This window comes from Zootermopsis nevadensis, unplaced genomic scaffold (genome assembly GCF_977971745.1).
Source record: "Zootermopsis nevadensis isolate Lab colony 2312 unplaced genomic scaffold, Znev_1.0 Znev_ptg000083l, whole genome shotgun sequence".
NCBI lineage: Eukaryota > Metazoa > Arthropoda > Insecta > Blattodea > Termopsidae > Zootermopsis > Zootermopsis nevadensis.
The window spans coordinates 1371496-1392085 of record NW_028259214.1 but is presented as its reverse complement, the minus strand read 5'-3'; the positions used below and the strand labels follow the sequence as shown (position 1 = coordinate 1392085).

The 20590-nt window shown below is 37.7% G+C and overlaps 1 protein-coding gene across 1 annotated transcript in view; it reads right to left on the bottom strand.

Moving 5' to 3' along the window:
- The window catches only part of LOC147870937 (uncharacterized), a 146046-nt gene that overhangs the window by 112987 nt on the left and 12469 nt on the right, over positions 1-20590 (bottom strand). The gene's annotated exons all lie outside the window — the stretch shown is intronic.

Genomic DNA, 20590 nt, shown 5'->3' with positions numbered 1-20590 from the left:
AGAGACAAAGTAAATCAGATGTTTCCTAACTTGACAGATAAGGCGTATCAGACTGAAAAATCTGCAGAGTGTCCTTCAAGATGTTACCATCCGCACTGCATACTATCAGGAAGAATCTTAATGTACACAATTAATTTTACGCTTTTTAATACGAAAATAGTTTCGTTTAGTATACTGGACGCCTTTATTTAAAACAGAAATCGATCTTTCCAGAACGGGCATTAAGCATAGAACTTACTGGCCTAGTGTCCCACATGATAAACGTTTGGAGATCCCTGTTCTAACCCAACTTACAAACCAACTCACTAAAGGTCAGCACATATCCCACATACTAAAACGTCATGTCTCGATTTGTGGCAGAGATTCCCGGACCTCTTTTCATCTATTGAATGAAGTGCAGCTTTGTGGACACTCCGAATGACCCATGGACAAATACTTCAAGTCCGTAGAGACGTAGGACAAAGCCTGGCGGTACATTTCTCCCAGTTCCACACTGCGGATTAAAGCCCAGTAGCAAATGGGACCTTATGGCGGTCGTACATGGCCATCTTGCCCCAGTTTCAAATTGTCTGCCTCTCCTTATTTGCGGTTTGGAACTATAACCATGAATAGGTGGTTTTCTCGTCGCGGTTTATCATTTGTCCTCTAATCTTCAAATTCCACGCGTCCTTGTTTTAGACAAAACACAGAGGTATCAAAGAATCGGAGCTTCTTATAAACAGCTGACTTTTTTTCATTAGTAGTACTTTCAACAGAAGACAAACATTGCTTGACCGCTAATGTTAATTAACTAACTAACTAACTAACTAGATGGCTTACCGAACCCGAAGGTTCATCACCGAATCAACCAAAGCCCTGTCCTGGGCCAACGAAATCCAGTCTCCTTCAGCTCCTATCTCCCATAGATCCCGCCTGAGATTATCCTCCCATCTACGTCTAGGTCTCCCCAGATGTCTCTTCCCCTCAGGCTTCCCAACCAACACCCGGTGCACACCTCTTGTCCCATCCATGCGCGCTACATGCCCCGCCCATCAATGTTTCTGTTATTGAGTAAATACGAGGGTCGCTCATTAAGTAATGCCCCACATTTTTTTTCTCAGCCAATAATGAAGATAGAAAAGTGCACTTTTACATGCTTGAGATTTGATGTTTCCCGCGTTCGTGTACGGAGTTTCAAATGATTCCAACCGATAGCGGAGCTGTAGTGAACTGTTAAAATGGCGTCTGTGAACGACTCTCGTTACAAACAACGAGCTGTAATTGAATTCTTTGTTGCTGAAAAAGAAACTGTGGTGAACATTCATAAACGTTTGTGTGCTGTGTATGGAAGCTGTGCAGTCGATAGGAGCACCGTTGGTCGCTGGGCTAAGAGAGTTAAAGCTTCAGGAAGTGAAGAAACCGAGCTCCGTGATCTGCCGCGCTCTGGACGTCCTGCCACAGCCACCACTCCAGACATGTTGAACCGCGCGGATGCCATTATTCGTGAGGATCGGCGCATCACAACTCGACAATTGGCCCAACAGCTTTCAGTCAGCAATGGAAGTGTGATTGCAATTATCCGGGCTCTTGCATATTCGAAGGTGTGCGCAAGATGGGTTCCACGAAGTCTCACAGCAGACCACAGGATTCAAAGGAAAACGATTTCTTCTGAATTGTTGGAGCGTTTTGATGCTGAGGGAGAGATCTTTCTGTCCCGGATCATTACAGGTGACGAAACCTGGATACACCACTTTGAGCCGGAGACAAAAAGGCAGTCAATGGAGTGGCATCACCCTCAATCACCGAGAAAGAAGAAATTCAAGACAACTTCCTCCGCCGGAAAAGTCATGATGACTGTCTTTTGGGACAGTGATGGGGTCATTCTTGTGGATGTGATGCCAAGAGGTGCGACCATCAATTCAGACGCGTACATCAGGACCCTGAAAACCCTCAAGAAGCGTTTCCGACGAGTTCGGCCTCACAAGCATCCAGCAGAAATTTTGCTCCTGCACGACAATGCACGCCCTCACACAAGTCTGAGAACCCGGGAAGAAATCACCAAATTGGGTTGGACGGTGCTGCCCCATCCACCCTACAGTCCAGATCTGGCACCCTCCGACTTCCATCTCTTTGGGCCACTTAAAGATGCTATCCGCGGAACAAGGTTTGAAGATGACGAGAGCGTGATTCAAGCAGTGAGGACATGGCTACGTGCACAGGACAAGAGCTGGTACCGGCAAGGCATGCACGCATTTGTTCCACGCTCGCGTAAAACCGTACAAGTTGATGGTGACTATGTGGAAAAATAGTATGTGTAAAGGAAACATTGATTTATGTTGTCACTAAATTTGAGCCATCTTGAATAAATATGTTCTGAGGAAAAAAATGTGGGGCATTACTTAATGAGCGACCCTCGTATATGTATGACGATGGTTGTTTCTAGGTTGTTCCGTCGTGTACAAGTTTACCGACGTTTCAGATGTACTTGCTGCCTGGCCGATCATCGCTTCGAAGCCGGAAGAGTATTTTATCCCTAAATACTCTCCAGAAATACTTTTGTCTTAACTGGCCACCTCATTTAAATTATTTATGAACATAAGACCAACGTAGAGGCAGTTTGAACAACTAAGTTCTAAGCGACACTACTGTTAACTTTATTTTATGTTTTGTTGCATACTGAAAGAATGTTTAGATCGGTTAGTGTCGTAAATATAACATGAAAAGCAGAGTGAGTTGCTACAGTCATATATACCAGTAACACGACGATTTAAAACATATTGAACCAACTAACTGATAGGCCAACACACAGTCTCGTAGTTCAACACTCCTGGACGCGATCCTAAGCAGTTCATTTCACCTCCCATCATCATATCCTTCTCGGTCTTCCAAGTGTTCGTTTTCCCAAGAGAATTGCTCAACAAAAAGTCTTAATGAATTCCGCGTTTATCCCATACTGGTTAAATAAGCATCTTATCGTGACCTTCTGCACATAAAACCCGCTATACCTACACACCGGTTTAATAATGTTACTGGCCTATTTCGATACCCGAACGCCATTCTTCTCTGTCCATCCAATCCATTCACTTCTCTCTCTCTCTCTGCCACGACATCCCAAGTTCCCTTCATCAATTTTAACTCCCCCTCCCGGCCCCTTCCTGATCAAAACCACCCTAACATTCGTTTGTGCCGTGGGTTGCCTATCATTTATTCAGGGTTCCCATGTCATATTAATTGTTCTGTTTCATTGAATATCGCTGCTTATAATTCAGGTAGTCCCGGTTTCGAGTCCAGGTCGAAAAAAACAAGCTATCCTGACAGTGTTTCGTGATTATCCTCAATGTCTCCAGGAAAATTAAGGGATAATAATTAAATTAGGCCAAGAGAGCTTCCTTCCATATTAATCGTTTTGCCATTCGACGCTATATAGTTTGAGCTACTGACAGCATCGTTAAATAAAACAAATAAATAAAATTATCCAAAGCAGTAGCTCTGATTTCCCCCCCCCCCCCAATTACGTGATCTCAGATTTTGACAGCCGTCTTCGAATTTAATGCCGTGAAAATCTTCAATCCTACAAACTGTATCCATGTTTCACGACTGACATATGCTTTTTTTTCCTGAATTTTAAATGTTATATTTGGCCAGTCTCAAGGTTCTAAAATGGACCATGCCAGGAACTAATATTTTTCAAGTCTGATATCCGCAGTCTTCCTGCATCAGATATTTAGCTTCCATGTTTACACTTCTTCTTCTTCTTCTTCTTCTTCTTCTTCTTCTGTTGTGACAAGTTCAAACAGGAAGGAAACCGAACGCAAGTGAACATCAGCCACTTTTGCCTAGGTCATTAATATCAGAGCTTCTCGTGGACAGAGTAGGCGGGAAGACGTAGCTCGGTTCGGACAAACAGAACCTCATGGGTCAATGTAACCACTGAAGTGAGGTACCAACTCCATTCCTGCGTTAACAGTATATAACTATCTCCCGGTTCTCCCACCACTAAACCAACTTTAGTTTCAACTCAAACAAATGTTACCACGAAGCAAATAATCTGGTCGGATTATAAGGCACATTCACTAACTTCCACTTTAGCTGTAAAGCGAATTCATTCTGTTTCTGCAAACACGAATCCTTCGCCATATTTGTTTCTTATTGTTCTCATACTACTACACTTCGCTCACGATATTTAGTTAACTGAATTTATTGTTGTAAGCAAATGGCGCCTTCTGTGTGTAACCTCTGGTAGAACGCTGCCATTAGCAAAAGCATACTCGTACAGCCGTAAAACACACAGATACAATCACCATTATACTTTTATTCTGTTTCCACCTTCACTCTTTCTCACCGCAGTTTCCTGTATCTCTAAACAAATATGTATGCATATGATTACACGTAACGACTATAATATAAGTGATACCTCCGTTAAAATCCAATCGTTTCGCAAGCTTTAAATTGCCTTTCAAACGAGATTCATTAAAGCAAAGTATCCTGTACCATGCACAGATTAAAGTAAATACAGGTAAAAGAAACAGCCTCTGAGTGGTCGCCAGTCGAGAGTCATAAAGTCGCTTCTATTCAGAAAAAAAAAAGTCTGTTTAAAAGTCAGGAAATTAATATAAAAATAGAGCATATAATGATACAGTTCAAGTGTGTCTTTTCGTTTGCAAAGAAAGCCCGGAATTAGGTCCCAACCTCAGGTAATTAAATTCAGTTTATACCACAATACTTCAATATTCATTTTAATATTATCTTTCCATTTTTGGGGGGGGTCTTTAGTTATCTTTTTTTTTTATCTTTTTTCGTAATAAAATTTACGCATTTTTAACACAACTGTGCGTTCCATGCTCTCCATCATGCCCTTAATTTCATATAAGGTGAATATTAGAAATGATGAACAGGCAGATAATACAAATAATAGGTCTATATGCTTATTTCATTTCTTCCCTTCATTCATAGTTATGTCCTCTTGTCTTTTCTTAAGCTACTTAAGTACTCTGGGTTTTATTTCCTAATCTCGTGACAAAAGTGTATATCCTGGTATTTTGTTGCGTGTTGGGAGTTTTGATCAACTGGTACCACACACACACGGCTACCTCATACGCTCGTTAGAGTGAATGTGCAATTTTTCAAGCGCATTTGTGACTACAAGATTGAAGGATTCATCCAAGTTAAGAATACAGAAATATACTCGTGGGAAGTTAACATTTGTTAAAGATTAATAATGAAGCAATATGGCCTAATTTACAACACTATAACGGCATTCACTTGGAAGCACTGAGAGAAGGCAGGACCCCACGATTATGATTCGTGAGTGGCAACCACTGGACCGCAAAGTTCGACTGATGGGCAGTGTTTCGCCATAGAAAGCTTCATAAATTTAATCTATTCCCAGACCTTTTAAATACAAGGTTAAGATAAAATTATCTTCTTTACAACTCGGTAATGTAACAATTTATATGTTCTCTTATTGCAGGAAGGCCTGATGAAATATAACGTACGTTCGTAAAGAAGTTTCATTACATGCCTAAACTTTACGTAATATAGAATTTAATTAATTTCTCTGAAGGCTATATTAAAATATCCATCTAGACGCACCGCAGGTTGATATATTTTATTTGTTGGATAAAAAACACAGTCATTCACTAACATTTTCTGTTTATAAGAACGTTATAGCAGAACTTACGACGTGAAAGAATGTACCAAGAAACTAGACATGTAAACAGAACATTAAAAGGTGAAGTTGGCTGTCTTCTGACTCAAATCCTAGAAGAACATTAAAACATTTTAATGTGTGATATACTATTCAAAGCAAATTGTTAAAAATGTTATGTCAGTGTTTTTAGTGATCTCCTGAAACTTTAACGTGTTTTATATGAATATTACGAAACAGCTGTCAAATTTTTAAAGGCCTAAATATGCTTTCAGTATTACGCCTTTAAAAGTAAAGGTCAGAAGCTTCAAATATTGTTAAAGAAATTTATCATCAGTGTATAACAGAGTTTATATTTTTTGCGTTTATACAAACAGACAAAGAACAAATTCTTGCTGAATTGAAATCAGCATCCATGTGTTTTTTTAATTCAATGGAGAACAGTTGATTTCCCATCGATATATGTAACAGAGTCGCTAAATAACCCGGTGTCTGAAGTGAAGAGCACGCACGCAAAATATATCTCTATAGCACAAAGCACTTTGTAAGAAAACAAATTCCATGAATGCCGATGTAGAGCCACTACAGATCAGATAAATTCCAAACCGTGACGTCCTATCATAAAGTTATTCAAAGAACATGGGTAACTCCGATTACAATTTTCGGATATATTATTGCGGTATTTATTGATCGGAATGTTCTCGGAAAAAGGAAGTATTTAGCCAAAGCATATGTAATATACCAAACAGTTATTCAGGATGAGAGCTTCGATACTATTTTGCTACTGGCGTAAGATATATTTTATTTATACACACTTTGACTTTGTCACAATAGCAGTTCATGGAAGATAAACATGAGTCCAGACTTTTAACGCCCATTTTCGAAATTATGAAACATCAGTCTGTCCTAAATTTCTGACTTGTCAATCCTGATAAAAAGCTATTATATTTTTCTAATAGCCCCTGTTTCTATCATTATCACCATAATCACAGACATAAGTTCTGTGGTACAAATGGAAGTGATTGAGTGATGCGACTTACAATAAATATAAAAAAAATTTACACATACGAGTCTCATATAAATGTCAATGTTGAATGCGTTAGATTTATTCTATGTAAAACACAACTACTATCGCTGCAAAGGAATATTTTAACTTTAAAATTTCATAAATTAATTGTATTTTATTACATATAGGCTACCTCAAAATGCTTCAAATAACTTTGATGATAGTAATATTTATGTTAAAGTTTCTGTCATGTACGCCTACAAGCGTTTGTGTATGATGAACGCTCTCAAAGAATTTGTTAAAGTCTGACAGAATGTATAATAAAAGTGCGCTGTATAGTTGGTAAAATAAACCAAAATTAAGCAAGCATTAAAAATTTTACTACAGAATCTTCACACCAATTTTTTTTAAAAAGAAATCCGTTCGAAAATTTCGATCGTCAAATATCCTGACGATCTGAAAATAAAACTGCCTCATTAATTATAATTTAATTTGATGTAATCCATTTCCAGAAACGCTTAACAAAACCGTATCATTCTGTGCAGTACACCACTAAGCTTCTAGTTTATTTTATTAAACACTTCGAGTCAGTATTTATCGCATGTCTTCCGATAAACTTCTGAAGTTTAATTTAACATATAGTTGCAACTACGTCTTAAAGCGAATTTTCTACCCTCACTCATTTCCTTGCGTATTATCCTCCATAAAATACCTTAAAATTAAATTTTAAGATTTGCTTCTACATTTATTATATTTGAATCTATCTTTTTCACAAAAACGAACCTTATGACTCGTGAGTAATATTCTTACACTTGTAATAATTTTTCTTAATATTAGAGAGGTCTAGATTTTAAAACTTCGTCATTTTAACCTTCTGATTCATGAAGCTCATATGAATAGGTTTTAAACATTCAGCCCGTACCTCAAAGTAAACAAAACATTTCTATCAGAAATTGCCTTATACATCACTATAATGGCTCGAAATTTCTCTCTGTAAGTATGTTACAATGAGAGGAAGAAATTTTAAGCTACGGATATGCGAGTTCTAAATTCCCTGCAGTTGTTTTTCATAGTGATTTTTTTTTTTTAAGAAACAGGCTAGCCTTTACGTAATGTAACACCTATACGATTCACCAGTAGTGCCCTAAAAGAGACTATCATCGCCTCCTTCCAAATTCCTGCCTCCGTCATTGTATTTGAGTCTTATTTGACTTTCAAATTTAAAAGAGCAACATTGGGTAATTTCAGAATCTACATGACTGGCTTTCCACTTAGAATTCTGCCCTCAAATCTCATGACTAAATATTTAAAGAATTAATATTTTCACTTTAAAACTTTGGCAACTATCCAGTCGAGATATTGATGCAATCTACTTTACCTACCGCGGTGTTTACGTTGTCATATAGCTCAGACACTGGGTTTATGAGTCTGTTCGAGTAGTCTTCGTCCTTTCGTGTTTATTGGTAACTGTATTTTCAGGTTAATTTCCAATAAAATGCTATCAGAACTTGCAAGTCCTTTTATCTTCAATTTTCCGATCTGTTAGTCGGCATTACCAGATTTTATTTTTGATCGTGTTAAGTATATACATGTACACTACTTCGACAATTTTCCTTCTACGAACCACGTAGGCCCTCAATGTTTTGAAATTAATTCTATGAATACTTCTTTTGTCACAAATGGAAATATACTTGGAATTACAACACAGAATAATGCCGTTTTCCTCGAAGTATCAACATGGGAAGGGTTACAACTATGCTTAATTTTATTTTATTTTTAGAAATAATCTTACCAGAAGAAATTTGAACTGTTACAAAATGCCCCTAGCTTAACTAAACGGAGCAGAAGAGTTAAAGAGAACGAGGATGTATGTAAAAATTTCAACAAAGTGTCGGTGTGATTTCGGAGTCTCGCACTAGGAAGACACGGAGTGCTGACTGACACCTGTTAACAGCACACAGTCGTTATGTCGTCTGAATACGTTATGTGACGACCATTACGATCCTGCAGGAAACAGGGTGGAATTAGCAAAATTGGATTCGGTTAACACTTGTTGACATCTTAATGAAAAGTAGAGTTCGCTTTACAAACCACCGGTGAATTACCGCTGTTGATTTCTTGCGCGAAAGTACAGTATACCAATGTCCCGAGAACAAAGCACTGTCGTAGCGAACATAATGGAACCAGAATAGTCATCACATAACATAAATTTCAAGCGCAGTGAATTGTTTTAACATTTATTTCACATACAGCCACTAAACTAAGGAACAAGTCTTCCAATTTTAACGAAATCTAGTATGAAATTACACAATTCGTAACAAAGCACTGTTCAAGTGTCCGTAACATTTGAAAATCGGATATCGAAGGTGGTCTATCCATACAAATCACAGCTGATATATAATTAACTGAGTAACCTTTGATATTATATGCTTTTATGATTGTGTTTGCTGGCGTGCTACAATAAGCTACAGACCGGTAGCTAATTAGAAGGTTTCGATGCATTTAATGCCAAAAGTAGGATTGGACAGCGGACAAAGATATTCACTGCGTTTGGTTTAGCACGGAGTATTAGGTAGATTTGGAACATAATTCTATCCGAAATATGAAGCACAGAAATTCAAACCCCTGGCATTTACAATGGACAACAGATTAGCCAGTCATGGATGCTGTAAGGACCAATTAAATTTTTATTTTCAACTATGAATGTATCCTTTAAAATCTAAACACTGTCTTTCCTCAATTTGAGATTTAGCATTATTCTTGTTACAACATTTGGAAACAACAGTAACAAAATTAACAATTTGTTGATTAAACTGAAGAGATGATTCTGGAAACTCGCTACCACTGAGTTTAGAATCTTGCAACGTAAACATCAGGGAATTTGTAAATATAAAACTTAAATTCTGGAAACGATTGGACAATTCCATTCAAAATATTTTACCTTTCCGTTCTGAGATTTTGCTAATACAGAACTATGTATTGCACGTCTTCTAATATGCATGTGATTCTTGGTCTACTTTGAGCATATAAACCACCAGCTGAAGTTCTTCGAAGACAAAGCGGTATGTAAAATGACCGGACAGACTCAGAAATGAAAATGACTGGAGTAAATTACATAAATGACATTAACAGATTACAATTTTCAACTGATATTCCCATAGACTGATCAAATAAAGCAGTATGACATAAAATGTAACAGACACGAAAAATACATACAAAGCTTTGATGGGAAACCTGAAAGATCAATAAAATTTTGTCACAATATCCTTCCGAAACCACATTAAATGTGAAAGTGTTTTTAATTCCTACGCCTAACTCAATGTAATTTTTCTCGATAAAACAGCAAACCACCAGAGCTAACACCTGAAGCTATGAAATAAATTTAAAATCAAAATGAAAGAATTCGTAAGAGATGAGATGTGTGGGACATGTGTATCAGAAAACGAGGCAACAAGAAATGCATTCAAGATTTTAATCGCGAAGCCAGAGACGGCGATATTACTTGGAAAACCTAGACATGGAGGGGAAAACAGTATTAAATGTCGCTTGAAAAAATAATGGGGTTAATTAAAATTACTGAATGCCGGATCTATTGGTGGGCTGTTATAAACACTGTAATGAAACTGAAGTTTCATAAGACGTGTTAAATTTTTTTTCATGAAGTTACCACATCAATTTCAGGGATGATTCTGCCCCATGTATAGTTTGTCAGCCAGTACTCACTGATCATGAATAATGATAATATTGCAGCACGAAGAACTGAGACGTTAATATTCTCTTCGGCTACAACGTGGGATTTACTCGATTTGTAGACGATGAATAGCCAAGGATGTTGTGGAGTTCTGAAGCCGGATCAATCATAAGTGGTTCGTACATTTATTTTATAGTAGACTAAATGACAGTCTCTCTTATCTTGGTCGTGGGATTACAGTCCGTAACCTATTTGAGATTTATAGGTTCTGTAAACGAGGAAGATGAGCAGTCATCTGTTTCTGTACTGCGCCGCCAAACACTGAAAATAAACTGTTACGACACGGACCAATTTGCAAGATCAGTGAACGTGGTAATTCAATTTTTTTTAAAACACATAGAAACAAATGGGAATTTGTTCAGAATGGAAAATTTCCAGCACACCCTGGAATAGTCTAAACTGTATAAAGGGCAGTAAGATCAGCATCTTTAAATTGTTCGAATATATAATCCTTAAAAATAATTGTCTCATATTGTACAATTATTTACTTATTACTATAAGAAACTGAGCTCCTTTAGTGCGTCAGTAAACCAAGAACCTCTGGCTGATTTCTTTTTTATTCCGTCAGTCTGTATGAATGTAACAATTTAAAAGTAACTAGATTAATCACTTTATCGGCTGTCCTGTATGGATGTGAAACGTGTTATCTCATTACAAATCCAGAAGTTAAATGCAAATGTCTAACGACAATATTTGTACGTAGCGAAATGAATTGAGAAAATTATGGCACGATACTAAATAAATAGAAATTTCGTGATTGATACAGGTTACGTGTTTTTGTTAGGAGACTTGAATCTAGGTGAATTAAACAGAGTTTCCAATGACTAACGTAAGACACACACGGAATTTTTACAGCATTTGGCGGAGAGATCTCTGGGGTAAAGTTCACTTGCAAGACTGAGAAATAGATGAGACGATATTAACTGTCTGAAGCCCAGTGGTTAATCACACGTATCACCTGTTATTACATGCATGACTCTGGATTTTACAAGTTTCGTATGATTGTCAATGTAAAGAGCAATTATTTAAAACTATGCATTAAACAGTTCATCTTCGTAATGGTGATGTGTCGTGTTTTCTCTGAGGTACGGGCTGAATTATTAAATATTATTTAGATGGAATACGGATTCAGAGGGATAATTTATAACATCTTCGCAGCAACCGAGATCAGACTGCTGCCAAAACGCAGACTCCGCCAAGCTCCACCACATCCTCGTTTACGTATATATCTTCCAACCAGAGTCGTCACCGCGAGAACACAATTTCATTTCTTTTAGCATCAGCATCTAACATTCAATACGTATGAGCAGTTAAGTTATTTTACTGTATAAATTTCGATTAACAGTGCAAATCAACTCTAAAAGACCAGCACTACATACTTTTCTATATATATTCAAGTTATTGTCTCTCAAGTTTCCTCTCCTACACGATCCAGAAGCATGAAGCCAATTCTGTCTGCCACTACCAGCAGACATGCAAAGCCAGAAACAAACTCAAACATACTGCTAATTAGACATTAAACCTTCTTACACAAATTAGTGTGGTTACGTGCCCCTTTGTACGGCATCTCTGCGCCTATGTGACTTAAAATCGGTTGTGTCGCATGTCAAAGCTGAGACGTCTCTACAAGCGCCAGCAAAGTTACAAATTTGGACCCCACGCTGGAATCGTATACGGAAATAAGCAAATTTTTGCAAAATTTCTATTCGAGTTTCCAAAAGCCAAAGCACAAGTGTTGCGTTCTTCATTCCGTCCTTCCTCATTCTCTACTAGCCCTTATTACATCTACCTTTCCTCTTTAATCTCCTTTCTGACTCTCTCTCTTCCTTTTCAATTTCTTTTACAGGCAGTTCAGGTAATTTCTTGACCGGTTTATAACTTTCACTTCTGAAACTGAGAAACTGGGCAATCACGGTGTTGTTACGGACGCTGATTGGAGGCAGACACTAATTAATAAACATGAAATTTTATCATCAAGTGAGGTACATAATACGACACTCGTTCGCAACCACTTACAAGAACAACTATTTTCAAGTATAATTAATCTACTATTTGAAAAATAACAATAAAAAAGTAAGCCAGAGAGACTGAAGTATGCTAAATATTTATCTGAGATAAAATACTTTTTGATTGGCTAAGAGACTCAGATTCTCGAAGGAGACACTGATTCATGATACAGTTATGATCTTTGTTTATCTTGCACATCCTTTATAAACACAGTTTAGCCACTCTGGTCACAGGAACGTACAGTCAGCCCCCTTTCTCTTTTCAAACCGCAAATCAATATGACCCCCCTGCACGCACGCACGCACGAAATTGATAATGTGTGACTTTAATCTCATGAAAAATTGTCTCCTCTGGTTTTAAATGTTTCATAAATTTCTATAACGCAAATTATATATTTTATTACATTAAATCCTCAGAGACAAGCCCTGTTATGAAACGCTGTATGAACTTACGTTTAAGCAGACATGTGGAAAACGAGTTTCAGATTAACAACTTTGCATATAACGGTTACAAGGCCGTGGGGTCCTATGCACATGTTTACGACATCATATAAAAGGCCGAGCTCGTACCAGAGAGCACTGATTACGTTGCTCGCATAAAAGTTAACCTGGGTCATCGATTCCACCGGCTCTGAAGCATTCTACTGCCGTCCGGTAAGATTAAACCGCCTCAGTCTCTACCGTTCCAGTTGCCCTCATTCAGGATACTGTTAACACCTGCCCATGTCAAACGTTTCCTCCGATATCTTCTTCTGGCTCCTGTTTTTTCTCAGTCACTCCACGGGCTACGACCTCTTCAGCCCACATCACTGCCAAATTATATTTATCCCACTCCAACCTTGCAGCAGCTACCATCAATTAAAGCCGGACTACTAATCTTGCTATTTTTTTAAAAAAAAAGATTATTACAGATGGAACTATTCCGTGTCTGCCCTTCTTAAATCTTTCGCATATTCGGCTCCAAATCCTGTTCCAATCCAGAATTTCACTACCTCCGACATTTTTATCCTGTCAAATATTTGGTAGGAATCCCTTGAATGGTGATACGCCCATCGCAAGACCTGTACATACACAGGACAACGCAAGACAGACGCGGACATGCATTTCAGATTCGAACCCACGATTCAGAAGTCGAGAACTCAAGACCCACTCCTCACACCCAAGAGCATTGTAATCGTCAGTGCAGACGTAACGACCTAAATGTATACTCGGGAGATACCAGGTTCGAATCTGAGCGTTGTTATCATATATATTGATAGAATTTTTTCTGCGTCTCTGTAGGATAATGCCGGAACACGCCTTAAACTGGTTGCAGCGTAATTAAACAACCTAAGAATGAATCAACGGATTACTGATTATATGCCGGTTATATTCAAACAGATATTCAGTTACAAATTTCAAAATGATTTTTAAAAGCATTTAAAAATATTTATGAGATTCTTACTGGATAAGGAAACTCGACTGAAAATGTTTTAGGGACAAATGAGATATGTTAAATTTAAACATCACTACAGTCTCGGAAGCAAACTAAGGTTCTGATAAACATGCAGACTGTACATATATATATATATATATATATATCTCATATCTAAGTTTTGACAATATTTGTGCTATAGTATTCAGCGAACTCAGAAAAGTGGAATTCTTTCCGACTCCAAACTTCACAAATTTTTTTGTCTTATATCCCCAGTCATTGGAAATTCCATCACATAAATATGTGATTCCAGAGTTTCGAAAACTAACACGCGTTTGGTTATCACTTCTGGGAAATGTTTTCATGATATTTTCAGTTAATACGTTCGCTTGTTTCAGAACACGATTATAATTTATTACTTTCAAAACAATAATTTAAAAAATAAGGAAAAATTACCGAATATTATCTGATCCTGTCTGCAAAAGCAAGACAAAAACTGCCTTGGAGTTTTAACAAACTCTCATAATTTATTTTCTTGCAGCCCGGGGGTCGATAAGAAAGGGCGAATGCGACCCAGACCTGGTAAATTTTAGGGGGTACGTGAAATTTAAAAAAAACAATTATTTAATTATAAACACTGAATAATCAGTAATGTAATTTATGTAATTTATTTTAGATGTAGATTATATACTATGTATAACTTGAATTATACACCAACAAATTTGGGGGTACAAAGTTTAAGATAAATTATATCTGGGGGTACGCGAATAAAGAACCACACGACGCCTAAAACTCATAAAACACTATCGATATAGCGACCTGTGTTTTGCAAGAACACGCCTTTCTCGCAAGAATTCAAGATCTTCAGCAACTTCCCTCATAGACCAGACCTAGCTCACAAATAAATCTACAAATTCTGGTCGCTGAAACATTGGATGGGATGAGCTGGTCATTCTGCACGCACTTTCTCTCGGAGACTGCGGTTATACGCGTGGAACTGGAGGGTAAGTAGAGAGAAATGCATATGCAAACACCGTTACCCACATTTAATTATCTCCGTGTGCCAATACCCTATTAAAAATAACAGTAGCTGTTTTTAATGAAACAAGAATTTTCCACCGTTCTACCCTACAAATAATTTCGTAACACACTATTATTTCTGTTGTCACGGCCCGTTACAGTTTCCCCGGGCTACCCCAAAGCTTAAGTATCATCCCCACATCGACTGCATTCTACAGATTTTTTTTTTTTTAGTATTTTTATAGCTGTATGCTTTGTATTCGTAAGCCTGGTTGTCTTGTCGAAATCAGAGATGAACATTTAAGAGCCCAAATAACACTAGATCCTAAAATCTACTGCGCGATTGTACCCTTCCAAAATCATTTGTTGACTCTTCCTACGTCCTGCAATAATTATATATTATAATTATAATTAATTTATTTATTTAATTAATTTGGAGATATTAAACGATGCTGTTCGTAGCTCCGTCACATAATTTCCAATGACGAGTTGATTAAAGATTAATTAACTGAAAGGACAAAGAAAGAAGAGATGATGATCTAATTTAAGGTAATGTCACGGAGTGAGAAACACTATTAACAACGCAGTCATGATAAACTGAATTCCTGTTCGAGACTTGAAGCCCGGGCCTATCCAACACAAGCTTGTCAGGAAAGTATTAAGTAATCCGTAGCGAAAACGCCATCTTGTTTCGGTACATGCTTTTAAGAGTAGGTCCTTCATTTCCTCCAGACAGACACGCAGCAAGGTTCCTCTGTGCGGCTGGACGAAGAATACGTCCGGAATTTAACAGCTTTCCTCCTCCTCAAGGTATAAAATGGACTCTAGACGTCCATTCGTGTCCTCGTCGTTTTATGGTCGAAACTTTCTGACGACTTATTATGACTTGGCCAGGCGAGGCATGCAGCAAGATGCCAAGCCTAACACTGACTGATTTGCTTACTCCCTTAGACGTTCTTCGTCGAGAAATTCACATTGAAAGCAACCAAGAAATTCCCCAACTTTTATGGAACTCAAAAGTTTCACTCCTGTGTACACAAGAGCCGCCGCTGACCCCTACCATCGACCACCCTACATCCTCATATCCCATTATTATGAATTATATTAATATTATAATCTCCTCTACTCACCATTCTCCCGAGTGGCTTCTTTCCTTCAAGTTCCTCTACAAAAATTCTGCACACATTTATAATCTCTCCCGTTTTGCCTGCTAAATGTCACGCCCAAGTCAACCTTCGCGATAATATAACCCTAATAATAAAATGTAATGAAGTTGAGAAAGGCTTCATAATGTAATTTTATTCATCATATTTTCACCGATTGTCTCTTAGTTACAAATATTCTCCTCCTTAGGTGAAAATATACTCATCAATCACACATTCTTCCTTCAACGTAACACACCGAGTCTCAGATCATTATAAAACAACAGGCAATGTTTGCTACTGCAGGTCATGATTCATCCAGAGCTTTCCCGTGAAGTGTTCAATAAAATGCAATAGATTTAATTTTATTCCACTCCTTTCGTCGCTAGCGTGGACTGGTCTTAAATTCTGAAGACCGCTGTTCACGTCTCTCTCGATAAAGCAGAATATATTTGGGTTAGGCTGAAATGAAATTTCTGGGGAAGACACGTGGAATATCTAATGGGAAAATTTAAAATGTATACGTTTTATATTATTACTCACAGTTTATTTAATGACGCTATCAGTAACTCAGACAATACAGCGTCAACAGAAGCGTTATAAACGTCTTCTTCCTTATCCCTGATAAAAAGAATTAAAATCATTAATATTATTGTGGATGACAGGTTTACCTTCCAGAACTTCTTGTTGACAGAACTACTACTACTTCAAAATTAATCACGGTATTCTTAAAATTTTAAAAATCTGTACTCCTCCCCCAATATTGTCAGGCTGATTAAGTCAAGAAGAATGAGATGGGCGGGACATGTAGCGCGCATGGATGGGGGCAAGATGTGTTCACCGGGAAGCCTGAGGGGAAGAGACTGCTCGGGAGACCTAGACGTAGATGGGAGGATAATCTCAGGCGGGATCTATGGGAGATAGGAGTTGAAGGAGACAGGGTCCGGTGGAGGGCTTTGGTTAGTTCGGTGATGAACCTTCGGGTTCCGTAAGCCATCTGGTTGGTTGGGTCCACTATTTGGGAAGCCTGAGGGAAAGAGACCTCTGGGGAGACCTAGACGTAGATGGGCAGATAATGTCAGGTGGGATCTATGGGAGATAGGAGTTGAAGGAGACTGGATTTTGTTGGCCCAGGACAGAGTCCGGTGGAGGGCTTTGGTTAGTTCGGTGATGAACCTTCGGGTTCGGTAAGCCATCTAGTTAGTTAGGTATTGTTAAAATTATTATTGCAATAAAAAGACATATATGTTCTATAAGCATTGGCAAGGATCATGGGTTAGACCCTTCAACTTTAAGATGGAGACAGTAAATATCTCCGAAATATCGACATCAAAGCCTACTTCTACGCAGTGCCGTCACTCAGAATCAGGAAAGGCGAAAAGTTACATATCGTTACTTTAGTTTTTATTTTACGAATACTTTGTAATGAAAGGAAATGCTATATAGTTTTAAATTAGGGCTTTGTTTGCTGCAAGTTTGTTTTAATTCCATTACATGCAACTAGGTGTGCACCGGCATAACACACCAACATAATCCTGAGCACAATCCCTAAAGTCATCCCCAGCATAAAACCTCACGATAAATCATCTCCCGAATAATGTTTTAGCATAAACCCCATCATATAAAGAATAATCGGCATAATATGTAATGATAATCCCTCTGCATCACATATTAAGAGGAAATGACCATAAATATCCCTCAGATTAACATCACCGACGTCTGAATACATCTAAGATTTATCAACAGTAACATAACATGCATACAAAATTAGGGTTATATGTAACTGCGCTTGAAAACATCAACTTTTATATTGCCATGGAACCCCTTCTCTTGCATGTAAAACGCACTCACAGATTAAAACTGTTGCTATGACAACTATGTTAATGTTCATAACAGTTGAAGGGCAGTCATGGAGTAACACAATTCACAGCAGGATAATATATTACTTTTACGTGTTGACCAGATAAAAAAGTATAAAAAAAAATTCACTTAAATATCACACAAATATTGGGTAGATTAAGTGAGCATAAGCCATTGTCTGACTAAACTGAAGAAACGAGGTACAAGTTATAAAAATAATAAAGTATTTGCATTTCCAAATGTAAATATTAATTTAATCTTGCTACGAAAGAGAATGAAGTCTGCTGAAGTCAATTTTGAAAAAAAAAAAAAATACGGGGTAAACAGGACGATAATAAATGTTCAATGTTAGAATTATTGGGTACCTTTGAGGGTTCATAACGTCACTCCTTTTTAAGTAATAAAGAGAATGAAACAGACAAATACTGATTATGAGATTAGAGGTTCATGTAAATCGTGGTTTTTCTACGCTGTGACGCCGTGTGGTTCTGTAGATGAATACTGGCATTTCAGACTAAAGTGTCACCAAAAACACCACACTACGTTACAACCCATAAAAACCACGATCCAAAAATATAGGGTGAGGTTGAACGCAAAATGTTGAGGCGAAAAAAATGAAACTAAGAGTGGAGCTTCATAATTTGAATTTTCCGACTTAAAATATTTGGGACGATATTTGTCTAAACGGATGGAATGGGCGGGACACGTAGGAAGGATTTAAGAATTGAAAAATTCGAACAATATTTCGGTCGTAAACCACTTGGGAATATTTTTTCTAAAAAAAAAAAAAACTGGTTTCCCTTCGATAAACAGAATGTAAGGATGTGTGAGCCAGACTAAAACTGCATTATAAAGTTAATTTTGAAGACCTCTACAGAAGAGTATACGCCGGTGTTTTATAAGTTGTTATTTATCTAATCTCTCTCTCAAGAAACGAGGTGGGATTTTGCAGACATTGGTTTTTTCCTAAACTCTGTGCATGGAAGCCGACTCAAAGGCGCCCCAACAAGATCTGACGCATACAAATATGCTCCGGAAGTTTACTTACGTAATGTAATATTCAAAACGTGCCTCGTATCAGCGCAACTGCGTTACATCAGGTGTTTCTCATCTCTTCTAAGTGGATGAATCATCTAAATTCAAATAAGAAAATGAATTGACAAGTCAGTCTATGTGATGAGAACAGAAAAGAAATTAGGGGTTAAGGAACCTCTCAGAGCACAAAATACTTTTCGAATTTCCACCCAAATGCACAGCTGGCCAAACAACGAACAAACAAATTAGTACTAACTGACAAAGCAATTCAATAAATTAACTATCGACTGACAGCTCCTACCTAACTAACTAACTAAAGAAAAGTACAATAAAGCCCACTGGTGTGAATGATTCTGAAGGAGTTCAATTTGATTGAGATCCCCACAGGGGGACTGGACATACGTATGTAACCTCCGAAATTTCTTTGTCTTCCCAGTATGCGTTTTCACAAAACAAAATTCTGTGAGATCCCTACTACCATGTCTAACTACGCAACTACCTACCTACCTACCTACCTACCACCTGACTAAATTACCTTGTGATACACTATTACATTCAACTATATTGATTAACAATTACGAAATACATACGTACCCAACAGAGGTTAACAGAACCTATCAAAAGCCTGCACTATATTGCAATCTTTAATGACGAAAGATTTCCATCAAACACAAATCAAATGCATTTTATTTACTCTGTATAACCTACGGTTTTTCGTAACCACATCTAGATTACACAGGTTAATTGAACTACATTTATTGTTTGACAGATGTCTTCCTTCTTTAGCAAAGATTGCTTGGTATTATGTTATAAAATTTAATGCACTGTGTCTTCAGTGCGTAAGATGACCTAAATAATTCATCAACACAGAAAGTATGATAAACAAAACCAGGGGTATTTCAAGGAACCGTCCTACATGTTCGGTTATGGTACATGGAAGACGTAAATTTCCAGCCAGGAAACTAGAAGCATTAACATTACTAATGCAGCTCCCTCCGGGCTAGAGTGACAGGAGAGAATTATCTTTGGCTTATCTCGTCACACTGCACGAGTCAAGCAAACTGTACGGGGCTGTACAAATTGTTTTAGTTGTCGGACGCGACAAATTTAATCCGGAAAATTACAACTAGTGTCACCTTCCATTTTACGGACAAGATAACTCGTTCTTAGTATCGACTGCCCCTTCTCTTAAACACTTGGTGTTTGCTCTCTGTCTTGCCATACGGTGGATGTCCAATCTAATTGATTGTGACTTTACAGCACTAAGAATTAGACCTACCGTGAAATTACACGAACGAAAACGTCTTTTAATTACACGATGGCTTCTTGTGGGTATCTAGAGTAGTAGAAAGTATCAAATTAGACTTGACGATCGTCGTCTGAGCTGCGACGCCATGATAGATACCAACGTTTCAAAGAAAGAAAGTGTCTCCATCTTCAAGGATGAAGAAAGTATGTTTCTCCGAAACGATGGTGTCTGCCTAAGAGTCCATACGACATAAATACTCAAAAGAACAATATCGACTTCTTCTCTGCCGTGTGAAACTCAGATCTCATACAAATTAGACTTGTATTTTCTATAGCGGCCTAACCGTGCTAAAATGTAATATATGAAGATCAACTGACAAATAAATATACGCAAAACGAGAAATTAACGTCATAAAATAAGCAATTAATATCAGCAAATACTCTGAAACATTAATTTCCTAATAAGTTAGTCACAATAATTC